The sequence below is a fragment of the Pongo abelii genome, chromosome 10, assembly GCF_028885655.2.
Source record: "Pongo abelii isolate AG06213 chromosome 10, NHGRI_mPonAbe1-v2.0_pri, whole genome shotgun sequence".
In the NCBI taxonomy this organism is placed as follows: Eukaryota; Metazoa; Chordata; class Mammalia; order Primates; family Hominidae; genus Pongo; species Pongo abelii.
In genome coordinates, this window is record NC_071995.2 from 1325741 (window position 1) to 1343882 (window position 18142).

Genomic DNA, 18142 nt, shown 5'->3' on the forward strand with positions numbered 1-18142 from the left:
AGCGAGACTCCGTCTCAAAAAAAAACAAAACAACAACAACAAAAATTAGCCAGGCGTGGTGGCCCGTGCCTGTAAACCCAGCTACTCAAGAGGCTGAGGCAGGAGAATCACTTGAACCCAGGAAGCGGAGGTTGCAGTGAGCCGAGATCACGCCATTGCACTCCAGCCTGGCCAACAAGAGTGAAACTGTCTCAAAAAAAAAAAAAAAAAATTGTGGAGTTGCTCACATTGAAAAAAAATCTCCTTAGGGATTTATGACATAGTGTTCCGAATTAACTATAAAATTGTAAATAGTTATCCAAATTATATCCTAGTAACAATTCAGGGGGGAAAATAAAAATGAAAATGCATTCTGAGTTACATAAGAGCATGTTTCCTCTTCACAAAGCCATATTTATTTATACTTCCACCAAAAGCCATTTTTTTTAAAGTCTGTAGACATATGATAAAGGACTTTCAGTGGACTTGGAAGCATTTTTCACAATGGGCTAGAATACTGAGGTTGAATGTTATGTAGGAAACCCACATAAATTAATATAAAATTATTTTACACTTGAAAAAAAAACAATATGTTGTACAGTATAGCTATAAACAAATAGCATTGGTGGGTCTGGGACTAGTTAAAGTTATAAAGCAAAGTTTATATCTACAATCAACTATCCCTTGGGACTCCTGCTCAGTTTTGCTTAACTCTCTCATTCTGCTCCCCTTTTTTCTGCCCTGATATTCAGTGCTTTTATATGGCCCACCCTATAGAAATTTCTTTACTTTCTTGTGACCTGAATTGGAATAAATTACAAATAACCCTAAGTGTTCTTTGCCTTTCTCCTTCTTTAAATTTTAAACTTATTCCACATTTTAGCTTTTTAAGATCAGACATAACTTCCAAATAGAAGAAACCATGTTTAAAAAAAAATCCATGCTTTCTAATCTTTTTTTATGTAAAAAGCCTCAAGTGGCTGGAATAAGGTCTAAGTAACAAATAAAGAACTAAACTTTTCAGGTAAAGACCCCGAAAGTCCCTCTTGTTTTCAACTTTCAAAATTCTTTCTCTCTCTCTATCAATATATGGTTCACGTGTAAAAATGTGCTTACCTGTGTAGGGATGAAATTAAGACTGTCTGTCATCTACTCCTCACAAGACGAAGGAAGTGAGATTATTGTCCTACTTTTTCCTTTTCTTTTTTCTCTGTTGGAGGTATAGGATCAACCCTCATCCCTTTTGTTAAATATAAATGAATCATTTAAAAGGTTAATTATTGTAGGTAGGTAACCTGATGCCTTAACCTAATTGCAATACCCATTTGAAGAAAATCTGATATATAATTTACCAGTATGGCAGGTTTTTTTGGTTTTGTTTGGATTTTTGATGTTTTTTGTTTTTTAATTTTCCTTTCAGGACCATCTGTTTTATTGTCCTCCAGAGTGTACCCTATAGGTAGCTACTCACTCTCCAAATAGGTAAAACTCCCCTCAAGCTGTGGATGTCAAAGACAGTAATCTATCCATTTAATCATAAGCTTTTCTTCCAGAAGTTACTGAATGAAAGAGGATTAAAAGATGCTCTGTGTAGCAAAGGATTTGCTTACATTTTGAGCCAGTTTGCTTACCCGTGAAGCAGGCGTAGTAATACTTAGACCCACCTCATGAAGTTGTTATACGGATCAAATGAGATTTAAAAAAACACGTTGAAGTTGGTAAAGCTGGGTGCTTGCAAAGCATGACATTTACAACTGAAAATCCAATTTGTGCTTTTGTGTTTGTACCTGGAGACATCACTTAGCTTTTCAGGTCTGCAGTTTTCTCACTCAGATTCGAAAGGTCTCCCATCAATTTAAAAATTGTGTGCTTCTTTGGCCAGATGACCTCCTGAGGTCCCCTGATTCTGTAGTTGTAAATATCATGTGTAAATCAGGGAAGTAATTCATATACAAACAGTATACTGAGGAGAAGCTGGAAGCCAGATATCATGATTCCTGGCTGAGGACTGGGCTACGTGTTCACTGAATGAGACTGCCCAAGGCTTACCAGAGATTAGATGCTACAGAATGAGACTGGAATTGTAATATTAGAGATAGAGCAGTGGGGAATCTGGAGTTCCAACCCAGTCAGCATGGAGAAATCCTTGTTAACTTCAGTTATCTAGCTGAGATAACAAAAAAGATAGGCTTTAGGAACAAGGACCATGCTTTAATATAAGGCCTACTCTAGACCCAGGCTAAGACTGGTAAAACAAGGCCCCAATTAAGTCTTACAGGGTAGACCAAATTTGGACGATGAGTCTCACCGAGATAGAGAAGCCTGGGAAATATCCTGAGCTTTCAGCAGATCAGCATATCAAAGGTTAACTCCAAACCTATACAAGTTCAAGGAGTCAACTATTAACTGACTTATATGTACTAAAATAAAAATCACTGCTCCTCAGAAGAAATTAACAGAACCATATTTGCAATATATCCCATGTTGAGCTTTTAAAAATTACCAGACATGCAAAGAATCAGGAACATATGATCTATAGAGCAGAAAAGGAGCATGCAGTAGAAATCACCTCTGAGGAGTCCTATTTGGTTTAACAGAAAAAAAAAAAAAACAAAAAACTAAATTCACCCCTATACATATACATCAAAAAATTAAAGAAAAATGTCATGTTGATGATGGAATAGATAGGAAATCTCAACAGAGAAAGGAAAAGTATTTTAAAATGGAAATTTGACATAGTGAGAACTTGTCTCTACAAAAATTTTTTAAAATATCAGCCAGGTGTGGTGGTGCAACTACTTGGGAGGGTGAGGTGAGAGGATTGCTTGAGCCTGGGAGATTGAGGCTGCAGTGAGCTTTGATTGTGCCACTGTACTCCAGCCTAGGCAACAAAATGAGACCCTATCTCAAAAAAGTAATAATCATAAAATGAAAATGGAAATTTGATAATTGAAATAGAAATGAAAAATTTATTGGATAGTCTTTTTTTTTTTTTTTTGAGATGGAGTTTTTCGCTCTTGTTGCCCAGGCTGGAGTGCAGTGGCGCCATCTTGGCTCACCGCAACCTCCGCCTCCCGGGTTCAAGTGATTCTCCTGCCTTAGCCTCCCAAGTAGCTGGGATTACAGGCATGCGCCACCACACCCAGCTAATTTTGTATTTTTAGTAGAGGCGAGGTTTTTCCATGTTGGTCAGGCTGGTCTGAAACTCCCGACCTCAGATTGGCCTCCCAAAGTGCTGGGATTACAGGCGTGAGCCACCGCACCCGGCCTATTGGATAGTCTTAATGGCAAATTAGAGCTGTCAAAAGAAAGAGTCAGTGAACTTCAAAATAGATCAATTGAAATTATTCAATCTATAGAACAGGGAGTGAAAGGATTTTTACCGAATGAACAGAGCCTCAGTGACATGTAGGACAATTTCAAATGGGTTAACATACATGTGGAGCACTAGAAGGATAAAAGTGAGCATGAAGCAGATGAAAGACAGTTTCTAAAAATGACCAACATATTTCTCTAATTTAATTTGAAACCATAAATCTTTGATTTACAAATCCCAGAAACTAAGTGAAACCAAGCAGGATAAATACAAAAAATAAAAAATCACAACTAGAAATATCATCATCCAGTTGCTGGAAACAAAATATGCAGAGAAAAATAAAAGCAGCCTGAGAAAAAAGGCACAGCGCATAAAGGGAAACTATTGATAGCTGAGTCCTTAATCAGAAACAGTGAGGACCTGAAGACAATGGAACTTCTTTCAGGGTACTAAAAAAAAAAAAAAATTAGCCTAAAATTCTGTAACCAAAGAAAAAGACCCTTTAAAAACTAGGATTAAATAAAGACAATTTCATATAAACAAATATGAAAAGAATTCATCTCTAGAAAGCACTCTACAAGAAATGCTAATGGGTGTTCTTCAAGCTGAAGGGAAATGAATCCAGATGGGAGCATGAATCTACAGGAAGGAATGAAGAACACCAGACATGGGCCGGGCACTGTGGCTCACGCCTGTAATCTCAACACTTCGAGAGGCCAAGGTGGGAGGATCACTTAAGTCCAGGAGTCTGAGACCAGCCTAGACAACATGACGAAACCCTGTTTCTACAAAAAAAAAAAAATTAGCTGAGGATGGTGGCTCATACCTCTTGTTCCAATTACTTGGGAGGCTGAGACTGAGGATTCCTGAGCCCAGGACACGGAGGCTGTAGTGAGCCAAGATCACGCCACTGCACTCCAGCCTGGGTGATAGAGTGAGACTCTGTCCCCCCGCCAAAAAAAAAAAAAAAACACAGACATGGTAAATCAGTTGATACATGTAGAAAATGTATTTTTTCTTCTCAGAATTCCCTTAAAAGACAACTAACCATTTAAAGCAAAAATAACATGATGAGCTGGCATTTATAATACATGTAAAAGTGAAAGATAGGACAACAGTATCTCAAAATATTAGGAGATAGAATTGTAAGGTTGTTACGTTCTTAAAGTAGAAAATATGAACTGTTGGCTGGGCATGGTGACTCATGCCTGTGATCCCAGTGCTTTGGGAAGCTGAGACTGGAGGATCACTTGAGCCCAGGATTTTGAGTTTACACTGAGTCCTGTTTGTGCCACTGGACACTAGCATGGTTGACAGAGTAAAACCCTGTCTCTAACAAAAAAAAAAAAAATAGAAAGAAAGATTATGAAGTGTTAGATGTGAAGTAGTACAATTTCTAATCTAAATAGACTTTGATAAGGTGCATATTGTTAGCTGTAGAGCAACTACCAAAATAATAACAACAAAAATTTTAAAAACCCTGAAGAGCGGCTAGGCACCATGGCTCATGCCTGTAATCCCAGCACTTTGGGAGCCCAAGGCATGCGGATCACTTGAGGTCAGGAGTTTGAGACCAGCTTGGCCAACATGGTGAAACCCCCGTCTCTACTAAAAATACAAAAACTAGCCGGGTGTGGTGGCGGGTGCCTGTTATCCCAGCTACTCGGGATTCTGAGGCAGGAGAATTGCTTGAACCTGGGAGGCAGAGGTTGCAGTGAGCCAAGATGGCGCCACTGCACTCCAGCCTGGACGACAGAATGAGACTCTCACAAAAAAAAAACAAAAAAAAAAACAAAAAACAACTGAAGAGCTAATAGAGGAAATAAAATGCAATGCTAAAAATTGTTTCATTTATCCAACCAATAAAGGCAGAAAAGGAACAACAAATAAACAAAGAACAGAAACAACAAATGAATGACAGAAATTCAACCATATCAATATTTATGGGAAAATGAAATATAATAAACACACTAAGTAAAGGACAGAGATATTAGAATGGATGTATTAGAAAAAAAAAGCAAGGCTCAACTGTATGCTGTACATAAGACCTATACTATCATAAACACTGGCTGGAATTAACAGAAAAAGGTGGTTGTTGGAAATGGTAATCCTAAGAAACCTGGCATAGCTATATTAATATCAGACAAAGGAGACTTCCACACAAAGAGTATTCCCAGAGATAAAAAAGAGCATATCATAAAGATAAAGGGGACGACACATCCAAATGACATAATAATCCTAACAAATATATATCTAATAGAGCTTCAAAATTCATGAAGGACAGACTGACAGAACTAAAGGTAAAACAAATCTGTGGCCACCAGTCATTACTGGGGATTTTGACCTCTATTCCTTAGAAACTGATACAATTAGTAAACAAACAAAAGCAATCAGAAATATAGGAGATCTAAAGACTATTAACTTGACTTGTTTAACATTTATAGAATACTGTATCTAACAACTGGAGAAAATATATGTTTTTTAAGTGCATATGGAAGTTTCACAGATACAGACCATATGCTGGGCCTTAAAAAGTAAGTCACAGTAAATTTCAGAAGACTGAGATATGTTGAAGTTGTTCTCTAACCATAGTAGAATTCAGTTAGAAGTTAATATGATACTTAGAAAATGTTTGGAAATTAGATAACATAATTCTAAATACCGTGGCTTAGAGAAGAAGGAATATTAGGGAATCATTTTGAACTGAATGAAAATTCAAATGTGAAATTTTGTGTTTCACAGTTGAAAAAGTGGTTAGAATGAAATTTTTACCCTTATATACCTATATTAAAAAAGAAGAAAAGTTGAAATTCATTGATCTTAGTTTCTATACTAAGGTACCAGAAAAAGAAGCAGATTAAACCACAGTAAGTAGGATAACGGAAATAGTAAAGATAACAGAAATCAAACACATAGAAGACAGAGAATCAACAGAGAAAATTCACAAAATTCATAACCGTGGTTCTTTAAAAAATTTAAAAAATTGATAAGTCCCTACCAAACGGATCAAGGGAAAAAGGAAGGCACATGAATTGCCAATACCTGAAATGAGAGAGGGGTTATCACTTCAGTTTCTAAAGACACTTAAAAAGATAAGGGAATATTTTGAGCGACCTTATACCAATAAATGTAATAAATAGACATTCTTTGAAAAATATAATTTATTAAAACTGGCTCAAGAAGGAATAGAAAATTGAGCAGGCCTTTATCTATTAAAGAAATTGAATTTGTCATATGGAACCAAAAAAGAGCCCGAATAGCCAAGGCAATCCTAAGCAAAAAGAACAAGCTGGAGGCATTATGCTACCCAACGTCAGACTATACTACAGGACTACAGTGACAACGTCAGACTATACTACAGGACTGCAGTGACAACGTCAGACTGTACTACAGGACTACAGTGACAACGTCAGACTATACTACAGGACTGCAGTGACAACATCAGACTATACTACAGGACTACAGTGACAACCTCAGACTAGACTACAGGACTGCAGTGACAACCTCAGACTAGACTACAGGACTGCAGTGACAACGTCAGACTAGACTACAGGACTGCAGTGACAACATCAGACCGTACTACAGGACTGCAGTGACGACGTCAGACCGTACTACAGGACTGCAGTGACGACGTCAGACCGTACTACAGGACTGCAGTGACGACGTCAGACCGTACTACAGGACTGCAGTGACGACATCAGACTAGACAGGACTGCAGTGACGACGTCAGACTAGACGACAGGACTGCAGTGACGACGTCAGACTAGACGACAGGACTGCAGTGACGACGTCAGACTAGACGACAGGACTGCAGTGACGACGTCAGACTAGACGACAGGTGAGGTTGCAGAGAAAAAGGAACTCTTAAACACTATTGGTGGGAGTATAAATTAGTTCAACCATTGTGGAAGACGATGTGGTGATTCCTCAAAGACCTAAAAACAAATACAGTTTGATCCAGCAATCCCATCACTAGGTATATACCCAAAGGAATATCAATCGTTCTATCATATATACATCATGAAATACTACTCAGCTGTTAAAAGTAATGAAATGATGTTTTTTGCAGCAACTTGGATGGAGCTGGAGGCCATTATTCTAAGTGAAGTAACACAGGAGTTAAAAACCAAAAGGCTTATATTCTCACTTTTAAGTGGGAGCTAAGCTATGAGTATGTAAAGGCATACAGAGTGATATAATCGACTTTAGAGGCTCCGAGGGGGTGAGGGAGGGAAGATACGGATAAAAAACTAATTATTAGGTACCATGTATATATAGTACTCAGTTGATGGGTGCACTAAAATCTTAGAGTTCACCACTATATAACTCATTCTTGTAACAAGAAAACACACCCCAAAAGCTATTTGAAATAAAACAAGACACATATACACATACGTTCATCGCAGCACTGTTCTCAATAACAAAGACATGGAATCAACCTCAGTGCTCATCAGTGGTGGACTGGATAAAGAAAATGTAGTTCCTGTACACCATGGAATATTGTGCAGCCATAAAAACGAACAAGATCATGTCTTTTATAGGAACACGGATGGAGCTAGAGGTCATTATCCTTAGCAAACTAACGCAGAAACAGAAAACCAAATACCACATGTTCTCACAAGGGGCGCTAAATGATGGCAACACATGGACATATAGAACAACAGACTCTGGGGTCTATTGGAGGGTGGAGGGTGGGAGAAGGGAGAGGATCACGAAAAGTGACTAAAACCTGAGTGATGAAATAGTCTGTACAACAAGCCTTCGTGATACAAATTTACCTCTATAACAAACCTTCACATGTGCCCCTGAACTTAAAAACTAAGAAAAAAAAAAGAAAAAGAAATTGAATTTATAATCAAAAACATTCCTACAAGGAAAACTCCAGGCCCAGATGGCTTTACTGTTGAATTCTACCAAATGTGTAAGCAAGATGTAATACCAGTCTTAGAGAAACTCATTCACAAAATAAAGAAGGTATTATAGAAATACTTACTAAGTCAGCTTAAAATTGTGACCCTCCTGCCTAAACTTGACAAACACATTACAAAAGAATAAATTACACGTCAGTGTCACTCATGAACGTTGACATAAAAGTCCCTAACAAAACCTTAGCAATTTGAATTCAAGATAAATAAGAAAGCTAATATATCACAACCAGTTGGCCTTATTTCTAGAATGTAAGATTTGTTCAGTATTCAAAAATGAATTAATTAAACTCACTACCTGAGCAAAATACAGAAAAAAATCATTTAGTCACCTGAGAACCTTCAGAAAAGGCTTTTAATAAAAGGCAACATCCATTTATGATAAAATATCTTAGCTGACTAGAGATAGAAGGTAATTCAGCTCAATAAAGAGCATCATGAAAAATTTACAGCCGACATCATACCTAATGATGTAAGCTGAACCCTGAGATTGCAAAAGAGATAAGGATGTCTATATCCCCCTATTCAGTACTATATTGGAGATCCTAGTAATGCAAGAAAAGAAGGAGAGAGAAAGAATAAAATTCAAAAGAATTCTAAAACGTGTGTATTCATAAACATGGTTGTTTAGGGCATTTTAGGCATAGTTTGGGGATACCGCAAGTTTTGTTCCAGACTACTGAAATAAAGTGCATATTGTAATAAGGTGAGTCACGCAAATGTATTGGTTTCCCGGTGCTTAGAAAGGTTATATGTAAGCAGGGTGCGATGGGTCACACCTGTAATCCCAGCACTTTGGGGCCATGGAAGGTGGATTGCTTGAGCCCAGGAGTTCAGGACCAGCCTGGGCAACATAGAGAGACCCTGTCTCTACAAAAAAAGAAAATAAATAGCGGGGCGTGGTGGCACACACCATGGTCCCAGCCACTCGGGAGGCTGAGGCGGGAGGATTGCTTGAGCCCAGAAAGTCAAGGCTGCAGTGAGCTGTAATCACGTCACTGCACTCCAGCCTGGGTGATAAAGTGAGATCTTGTCTCGAAAAGAAAAAGTTATATGTACACTATGCTATAGTCTGTTAAGTGTGCAATAGCATTGTGTCTTAAAAAATGTGCATACTTTAAAAATGCTTTATTTAGGCTGGGCGCGGTGGCTCATGCCTGTAATCCCAGCACTTTGGGAGGCCGAGGCAGGTGGATCACAAGTTCAGGAGTTCGAGACTAACCTGGCCAATATGGTGAAACCCCGTCTTTACTAAAAATACAAAAAAAAAAAAAAAATGCTTTATTTAAAAAAAACTCTGATGATCATCTTGAGCCTTCAGGGAGTCATGATCTTTTTGCTGGCGGAGGGTCCTGCCTCTATCTTGATGGCTGCTGACTGATCAGAGTGGTGGTTGCTGAAGGTTCAGGTAGCTGTAGCAATTTCTTAAAATAAGACGGTAATAAAGTTGCCACATCAATGGACCGACCCTTCCTTTCACAAAAGATTTTTCTGAAGCATGGGATGCTGTTTGATAAGCATTTTACCCACAGTAGAACTTCTTTCAAAATTGGAGTCAATCCTCTCAATCTTGATGCTGCTTTACTGGCTGGGTGCGGTGGCTCACGCCTGTAATCCCAGTACTTTGGGAGGCCGAGGCAGGCGGATCACGAGGTCAGGAGATCGAGACCATCTTGGCTAACACGGTGAAACCCCGTCTCTACTAAAAATACAAAAAAAATTAGCCGGACGTGGTGGCGTGCACCTGTAGTCCCAGCTGCTGGGGAGGCTGAGGCACGGGAATGGCATGAACCCGGGAGGCAGAGCTTGCAGTGAGCTGAGATCGCGCCACTGCACTCCAGCCTGTGTGACAGAGCAAGACTCCATCTCAAAAAAAAAAAAAAAAAGAATTCTATTGGCCACGCGTGGTGGCTCACGTCTGTAATCCCAGCACTTCGGGAGGCCAAGGTGGGGGATCACCTGAGGTCAGGAGTTCGAGACCAGCCTGACCAACATGGAGAAACCTTGTCTCTACTAAAAATACAAAATTAGCTGGGTGTGATGGCGCATGCCTGTAATCCCAGCTACTCAAGAGGCTGAGGCAGGAGAATCGCTTGAACCCGGGGGCAGAGGTTATGGTGAGCCAAGATCGCGCCATTGCACTCCAGCCTGGGCAACAAGAGCAAAACTCCATCTAAATAAATAAATAAATAAATAAATAAATAAATAAATAAATAAATAATTCCATTAGCTATATCCAAGGTTTGATATATATCTAGATTTTTTTTTCTCATGTATGATGAAGTCTCTGGATTTCTGAGTGTTTCTTTTTAACCTATTTAGGGTGTGGTGGTTTCATTTTATAAAATTGGGAGTTGGGAGAGAGGTATTTGTTCTGGAGTTCACAATATTATTGTATTGTGGTGAAAAAACATAGTCTATAAAAGGAAAGCACAGGAGGTGTAAATACAACTACAGTCAAGATTTTAAAAACTATCCACTGACCAGATGTACTGGCATTGAACTATCTGTTGATTTTCGTCCTCAGGCTGGTGTCAAGTGATGCCATCCTTTTGAGTGTTCCTAGGTCTCTTCCTTAGATATTTGAAAATGTTTCTCAGAAGTGCTGATATCCAGCCTCCCCCAGCAGTAGACTTTTACTCAACATCTGTTAGGCTAGACAGAGTCCCGTGCCAAGTCAGTGAGGAGGGAAAGTGATTATCGTTCTTGGCTTAATCTAATCGGCACCTACCTCTGAGGTTTAGAGATAGTCTTCAAGGCACTCTGCAAAGGCAAGATACATGAAAAACAGTTAGCACAACTGGTTAAGCAGCCAAAAGAGTCTTCAGTTGTCTCTGAGTTGCTATCTTTCAATATGCCTGGGTATCAGCCAGTTTATTGGAAGGGAGAAAGAATATTGGTTGATCTGGAGAGTCTGATAATTGGCATTCTGTTAGGAGAACCTCTGTTATGCTTATTTAAAGGCCCTTTAACACAGTTCTATTATTTCTAGTTTTTACAATGTGAAGTCTTCTGTTTGTTGTAACTCTTTTTTTTTTTTTTTTTGAGACGGAGTCTTGCTGTGTCGCCCAGGCTGGAGTGCAGTGGTGCGATCTTGGCGCACTGCAAGCTCCGCTTCCAGGGTTCACGCCATTCTCCTGCCTCAGCCTCCCGAGTAGCTGGGACTACAGGTGCCCGCCACCACGCCCGGCTAATGTTTTGTATTTTTAGTAGAGACGGGTTTCACCGTGTTGGCCAGGATGGTCTTGATCTCCTGACCTCATGATCCACCCACCTCAGCCTCCCAAAGTGCTGGGATTACAGGCGTGAGCCACCACTCCCGGCCTGTTTGTTGTAACTCTTAAACGAGGACTTGTTTTCTAATCTTTGGTAGCTGTGCTTCTGTGGAGCTGCTTTCCTTGGGAGTCCTGTTCCTTCAGAGCAGCTTCCAGGTTCTCTCTCTGGGGACTTAGTACACTCACTTTTTCTGGACCAGGTTTTATGTTAATTTCTGTGCTTGGGATTCTGTGTGTCTCTCATGCATCAATGATTTCTAATGAGTAATTCTTTTCCTACCCATAGCCTAAGAGTCTTTGTTGCTTCATTGGGCTAGTAAGTAAAGTTTTTCTAAAGGTCTCTATTTTTACAGGGGTAGTCAACCTTTGTGACTTTCTTTAACTTTATGCAGAAAGGTTAGTTCCATCTCCTCCTGAGCCCCAATCCTGGGATCTCCTCCCTAAGGCTTATAACCCAGTTTTTCACCTACCGCTCCCTCGCCCCACCCCCATAAGTTATTTCCACTTAAACTCGTCAGCTATAACTGAATTCTTTCTTTGTTATTAGCGCTTCTCCTGGTTTGGCTAAAGCTCAATACCTAATTATTATTTTCTTTTTATGCACCATTTTTATGAGTTTGGAGCAAGAAGGGAGGGTCATGTTGGGTTCCTTCACAATATTTATCACAAGTACAAGTTCCAATTTAAACTAATTTATTTTCAGTCTGTTAGGTTTTTTTTCTCCTTCTCTCCTAATTTTTGTCAGCTGTTATTTTTATAATCATTCTTTTTCTTCCTGAAGTCTTCAAAATCCATCAGATGGATTTGATTGTTGCTTTTTAGATATATATCTGTTGCAAAGTTTTTGCCATTGCTTATGGGATGGGATGAATTACAACTCTCTTAAACAACAGTTTTCTGTGGAAAGGCAGCAGAAGGGAATGATGAAAGATGTACTTCCTGCTTTTCATCTCTATTTCTGAAATCTTATTTTGTTCCCTGAGTTTCTGTAAGAGTTACTTCTGCTTAAAACTTCTGCCTTTACCCAAACTTTATGGTGTCTTCTGGAATAGTTTATTTTTCCAGTATACTTTAAAGAAAAAAAAAACCTTCTGTTCTCAGCCTGCTCATGACATCCAGCTCCTGTTGCTTTGGATCAGAGTTCCATTCTACCTCATGATAAACACCTTCGTATCTCATTATATCTGAAATTCTCTAAGCTCTAGGAGGAGACTTACAGAGGGAGCATACTGTACTATTTAAATGAGCCGTGACAGGCCTGGGAGTGGAACTTACTGCTGGGAAGTAGACTAGGTGGTATTAAAGGGGCTTGTTCCATGTGGTAATTGCTCAACCCGTTAATACTGAAGTAGAAATTGGAGGAGTAAACCTCGTTCCGTTGCTAATTTCCTGCGGAGATGAGACAGTCACACTGTGCTTGTGTATTTCCATCTCTCTACGTAAAACTGTATTGGAAAACATTTCTTTTTATTTCTAGGTCTGATTTTTTTGTTGTTGTTTTATTTTATTGGCAGAGTTCATGTAGCTAAACCCCTTGGTGCTTCAATTTAAGACATCGGAGATGAATGAAATTGTTATGTTATTAAGTAGATGCTGCAGCTCTGCTTGCTAGGGATGAAATCCTATTGTATGAAATAATATAGTGTGAAGCTGTCAGTAATTTCCAATTGTAGAAGAAGCCTAATCAGAAAGTTGTTGTTTTTTTTTTGAGACAGGACTCAGCCCAGAAAGTTTTTTGACCAGACACCTATACATGTTTCAGTGAGTTAATTACTCATTTTATTGTAATTTCATCTGTTAGAAAGTACCCAAATAATTGCAAAGTTTATGTATATAAACTTTTATGGATACATCACAGGCAAACAATAGGTGATCTTTGGCATAGTTGTAGCTGGGAGGTTTCAGATGGAGATACTGTGGGCACATGCCCTCTTCCTCCCAGCTGGCATCCTGGGAAGTGCTGACGGGCTCCGGAGCAAGTGAGGCCCTAGAGACTGTTTATGACACGCCAGTGTTCATTTGTGTCTCACCTCTTTGATCACTAAGAAGATAGCTATTTTACTAAAGCTCAGCTGTTGTCAGTTTCTTTGGATTGATTGTCTTAAAGGGAAAGATAAATCAACTTTGTTTTTTTCCTGCAGATAGCTAGTCAGGTCATTTAATTCTGGACCAATAAGTAGAAGAATAACTGAGTTTAATAAGTATTGCGTAAAATAAGTTCTTGGTGATTTGACCCTGGGTGGAGTTGGCATGAATTTTCTTTCTTTTCAACTCCCTGCCGCCCACTTTGTGGTATTGTATAAATAATGAGTCCACAGGCCCTGTAAACATGTTAGGTGAGGTGTTTGTTGTTTATTAGTAGTTGGGATTAAATAGAAGTTGCATATTGAATTTGAGTGAAGTGACTTTTCTGCACAGTTAATTTGGATGTCATTGGTTTGAAGGAGTTTCTTTGTTGCCGCTGCTTCTCCCCTCCTACTACTTTTAGCTGTGGGTGCATCCTTTCTGCATCCTGCTAAAAATTATATTCTTGTTTTCACTTTTAAAACCTAAGACGGTTCCAGAGCTGTGTTTGGTTTTTGCTTTAAACTAATGCCTGAGCGCCCCTTTAGTTAGTCACCAATCACTGTTTAGGTAAGTTGATGATTCCTTTATGCTACCCAAGATTTTTTTATTTAAAATTGAGCATTTTTAACTTGCTTTTTAGGTCAGAGGATCAATGTCCTCTGTGGTATTCCTCCTCCATCTAAGCTTCTTAAAGCAGTATTATAAATAGAGGCTTTCAACCTAAAAAGTACTATGTATTTCATTGACTAGAACTGAACTGAACTGAACTGTAGGCTAATAAAAAATACCAAATGAAAATATTATGGTATCTCATTGCACTCTATTGTAGATATAATGTAGTGTGAACAGTAGTAGCTTTGATTCATTGTAAATCCCATCTGAATACTGACAACATAGTTCAAAACATCAGGAGATAAACCTCAAAGGTCACATTTGTGTGAATGGTCATTGTGCATATAAGACATTATTTTATTATTTCAAAAATAGCAGTGTTGCTCTTAAGATAGGGCAGTGTCCTAACCTCTGACAGGGATAGAGGTAAGATGAGAATCAGTGGCTGCCAAATAGTAATGTTTTTGTAGTTGAGGTTCTGTTTCTTCTTTAGCTGTTATTATTGTTATTATTATTATTTGCATGAATGGTAGCAGTTACTTCACAGGCAAATTTCCTTTGAATCTCAGAGTATTGCAACAGATTAGCAGCAAATAAAGGCCTGAGATAAAGAAAAAAATGCTTTTATTCAGTTATATTAAAATGAGGACATTTCAATAAAAAACTAAAGCAGCTTATGTTGTTCTGCATAAATTGAAAGAATACTTGAAAATTCTTCAAACTTGATGGTGAACATTATCTTACAGCTTTCTTAAAGGAAGTCAGTTTCTTTGCAGTTAGGACAGAGGTTCCCAGCATTACTTGGTTCTAGCACAATCACGAAATTTTTCATGACTTTTAGACCAAAATAAATACTTAACAGTTCCTAATAGTTTGTTATGTTCCAACAGTTTGTAATCATGTCAAAAAATAATAGACATATTAGTAATAATAAATTGAAAGAAAATATTTTAATTCCTTATTACTTACTAATCAAATGTGTGCTTGTTGGGCATGGCACAGTTTTTTAAACCTTGGAATCAGATTGGCCACTGCCAACTTCATTTCTTGTTCCATACTAATTTCTGTGCAGAACTGTGTTGTGCTTTTAGTCATGGTGCTGTGGTCTGAATGGTTATGTCCCCCCAGAATTCATATGTTGAAATTCTAACCCCCAAGGTGATGATAGTAGGAGGTGTGGAGCCTTGGGGAGTGATTAGGTCTTGAAGGTGGAGTTCTTATGAATAGGATTAGTGTCCTTGTAGGAGAGACCCCAGAGAACTCATTTGCCCCTTCCACTATGTGAGAAAAGCTGTGAGTAGATGCCATCTGTGAACCAGAAAGTGGACTGTCACCAGATACTGAATCTTACAGCACTTTGATTTAGACTTTCCAGCCTCTGGAACTGTGAGAAGTAATTTTTTGTTGTTTATAAGCTACCTAGTTGATGATATTTTGTTACAGTGGCTTGAATAGACTAAGATACACAGCAACCATCAAAAACTCAATTTCAAAGAGATGGAATATCATGAACAATAATTTTGCGTGATGTCGTATTGAACTGTGAAATACCACAAGCTAGTAATTTGCACACTGTCTGACAGCACTGTGTTTCTCAAAATTTAAGATGCTCTGCAGTACCCCTGTGAGTTCCCTGGGGTGCTGCAGTGCACAATTTGGGAACTGTGGTAGTATTGTAGATAGTAAGATTATCTAATAATAAGTATTGATGGCATCTTAGTTTAGGAATAATTATTAGTATGTCAGGCTGTAGGGGAAGTGAGTAAATCATATACTAGGTTGTTATCAGAATGATTATGAATTTCTTCACCCACCTGTGGAGAGAAGCATGGCCTATTTTTTTACTCTGACCCCGATAAGAAAAGTATTCTGTACCTTCCCCCTTCTCTCTCCCTTTTTGTCTCTTCTTTATCTCTCACTCTTGCTCTAACAGACACACGCATAGTGAAATGAGTATTTAACAAAACAGTATTCTCACTATGTGCACTCTGACTTTTTTTTTTTTTTTTTTAATGTCTCCTTAAGACCTACTGAACTGACGAAAACTAGTTAAGGTCACAGACTGAGGGACTGACTTGACTTTAAAATGGCCTTCACCATTTCCTATCTGTGTGACTGTAAGCAAGTTATTTAACCTCTCAGTTACTCAGTTTCCTCGCCTATAGAATGGTAATTTGTAATAGTACCTAGTGCTGAGGGGATTTGTTTTCTTTTGTTTTGTTTTGTTTTTTTGAGACAGAGTCTCGCGCCGTCGCCCAGGCTGGAGTGCAATGGTGCGATCTCGGCTCGCTGCAAGCTCCGCCTCCCGGGTTCATGCCATTCTCCTGCCTCAGTCTCCTGAGTAGCTGGGACTACAGGCGCCCACCACCACACCCGGTTAATTTTTTGTATTTTTAATAGAGAAGGGGTTTCACCGTGTTAGTGTTGAGGGGATTTTAAGGAAGTTAATACATGTAAAACACTTTAAACAGTTCTTTTTTTTTTTTTTTTTTTTTTTGAGGAACAGTTTTGCTCTAATCTCCCAGGCTGGAGTGCAATGGGACGATCTCGGCTCACTGCGACCTCTGCCTCTTCCCCAGCCTCCCAAGTAGCTGGGAATACAGGTGCGCGCCACCAGGTCCAGCTAATTTTTTTGTATTTTTAGTAGAGATGGTGTTTTACTGTGTTGGCCAGGCTAGTCTCGAACTCCTGACCTCAGGTGATCTGCCTGCCTTGGCCTCCCAAAGTGCTGGTATTACAGGCAGGAGCCACCGCGCCTGGCCATTTAAACAGTTCTTGATCAGTAATTACTGCTTTATTACTAGAATCTCAATGAATAATCAGAGGCTAAAACATTTGGGAAATTAGAGAGATGCAGTAGTTCTATGCTCTAAAGGGTACTACATACAGTCAAAAGGCTTTTCTGAATTTCTGCTCTTGGGCAGATAGGTTGTGTATCCCTTGCCAAAGATTTTCCGTATTTATCCTCTTGAATCTGGATCCAGGTGAGTAGTAAACAAGGGAGTCAAAATAAGGGAGATGAAAATCCTGTTGTCATTACTGACAAAGCTGATTAGAGAACATAACTTTATATTTGCACCCAGGTAGCTTCACTAGTATATCACTCCTGAAGTAGACAGATCTGCCCACCAGCACAGCTGAATAACTGCAGGCCTCTTACTGAATGGCAGAGAGTAGAACAGGATGGACCTTCTGCGTAGGCAGCCAGGTCTGAAGAGAAGAGAGCAGAAGGGGCTGAACTGAGTGTGTTCACCTCTTTCTTCAAAATCTGCCAATGATAACTCACAAGGGAGGGAGACTGGAAACATAGGCACAGAAATGTGAAGAATGAGAATATCACCTTAACAAAGGGAACATTTTATAAGGATACAGGAGGTCCATAATCAAGTTCGTGTTGATTATGATTTTAGTAGTTAGGTATCCTTTCTGGCACGAACTTTAAAAACAGATACACCAGGGTTTGAATTCTGCCCTGGCTTAGGCATCCTAGAATTTCTAAGAGCTGTAAAACAGACAAAACTACTTGGCAAGAAAAATTGACCACTGACTTCTCTCCCCTGTTCTGTTGATACAACATTAAATTAATCAATGTTTGTTTTTGTCAAACTTCAGTAGTGTTAGAGGTATGAGATCAGCCTTAGTTGATTAGTAAGAAGGATTTTATATGCCTAAGATAGCAAGAGAGATATGCCTTTGATCTTTGTTATTTATAGGAAAATAATTTATTAACCTAATTTTTATTGTCACTTCTAACCTAAATACATAGTTGTCCTATTAATGGGGGTCTTTTTTCCTGTGAGCATCTGAAACAGTCTTTTTTTTCTATGTATGTGAAGTGGTAATAGTTTTTCTCGTGTATCAGGCAACTAACAACTTATTTTAGACCAGAAATTCTTGGAAATGGTACCGATCCATTTGGCATAAACTTTGCAAGCGCTATTCTGTTGTTTCCTCAAAAAGATGCAATT

At 38.9% G+C, this 18142-nt stretch overlaps 1 protein-coding gene and 1 long non-coding RNA gene across 41 annotated transcripts in view; one reads left to right on the forward strand and one right to left on the reverse strand.

Moving 5' to 3' along the window:
• ERC1 (ELKS/RAB6-interacting/CAST family member 1) overlaps window positions 1-18142 on the forward strand; it is a 511501-nt gene that overhangs the window by 304649 nt on the left and 188710 nt on the right. The window lies entirely within an intron of this gene.
• The window catches only part of LOC129049301 (uncharacterized), a 117940-nt gene that overhangs the window by 29031 nt on the left and 70767 nt on the right, over window positions 1-18142 (reverse strand). For 6 of the 14 annotated variants that reach the window (XR_008512271.1, XR_010135629.1, XR_010135630.1 and 3 more), the window contains one exon: window positions 10952-10983. The exons of 1 other annotated variant lie outside the window; for it this stretch is intronic. This is a non-coding gene — a long non-coding RNA (uncharacterized LOC129049301). Of the gene's footprint in view, window positions 1-1095; window positions 1220-9905; window positions 9923-10779; window positions 10795-10861; window positions 10984-14583; window positions 14776-18142 lie in introns of those variants that run through there. 7 more of the 14 variants (XR_008512269.1, XR_008512281.2, XR_008512274.2 and 4 more) reach the window with 6 other exon arrangements.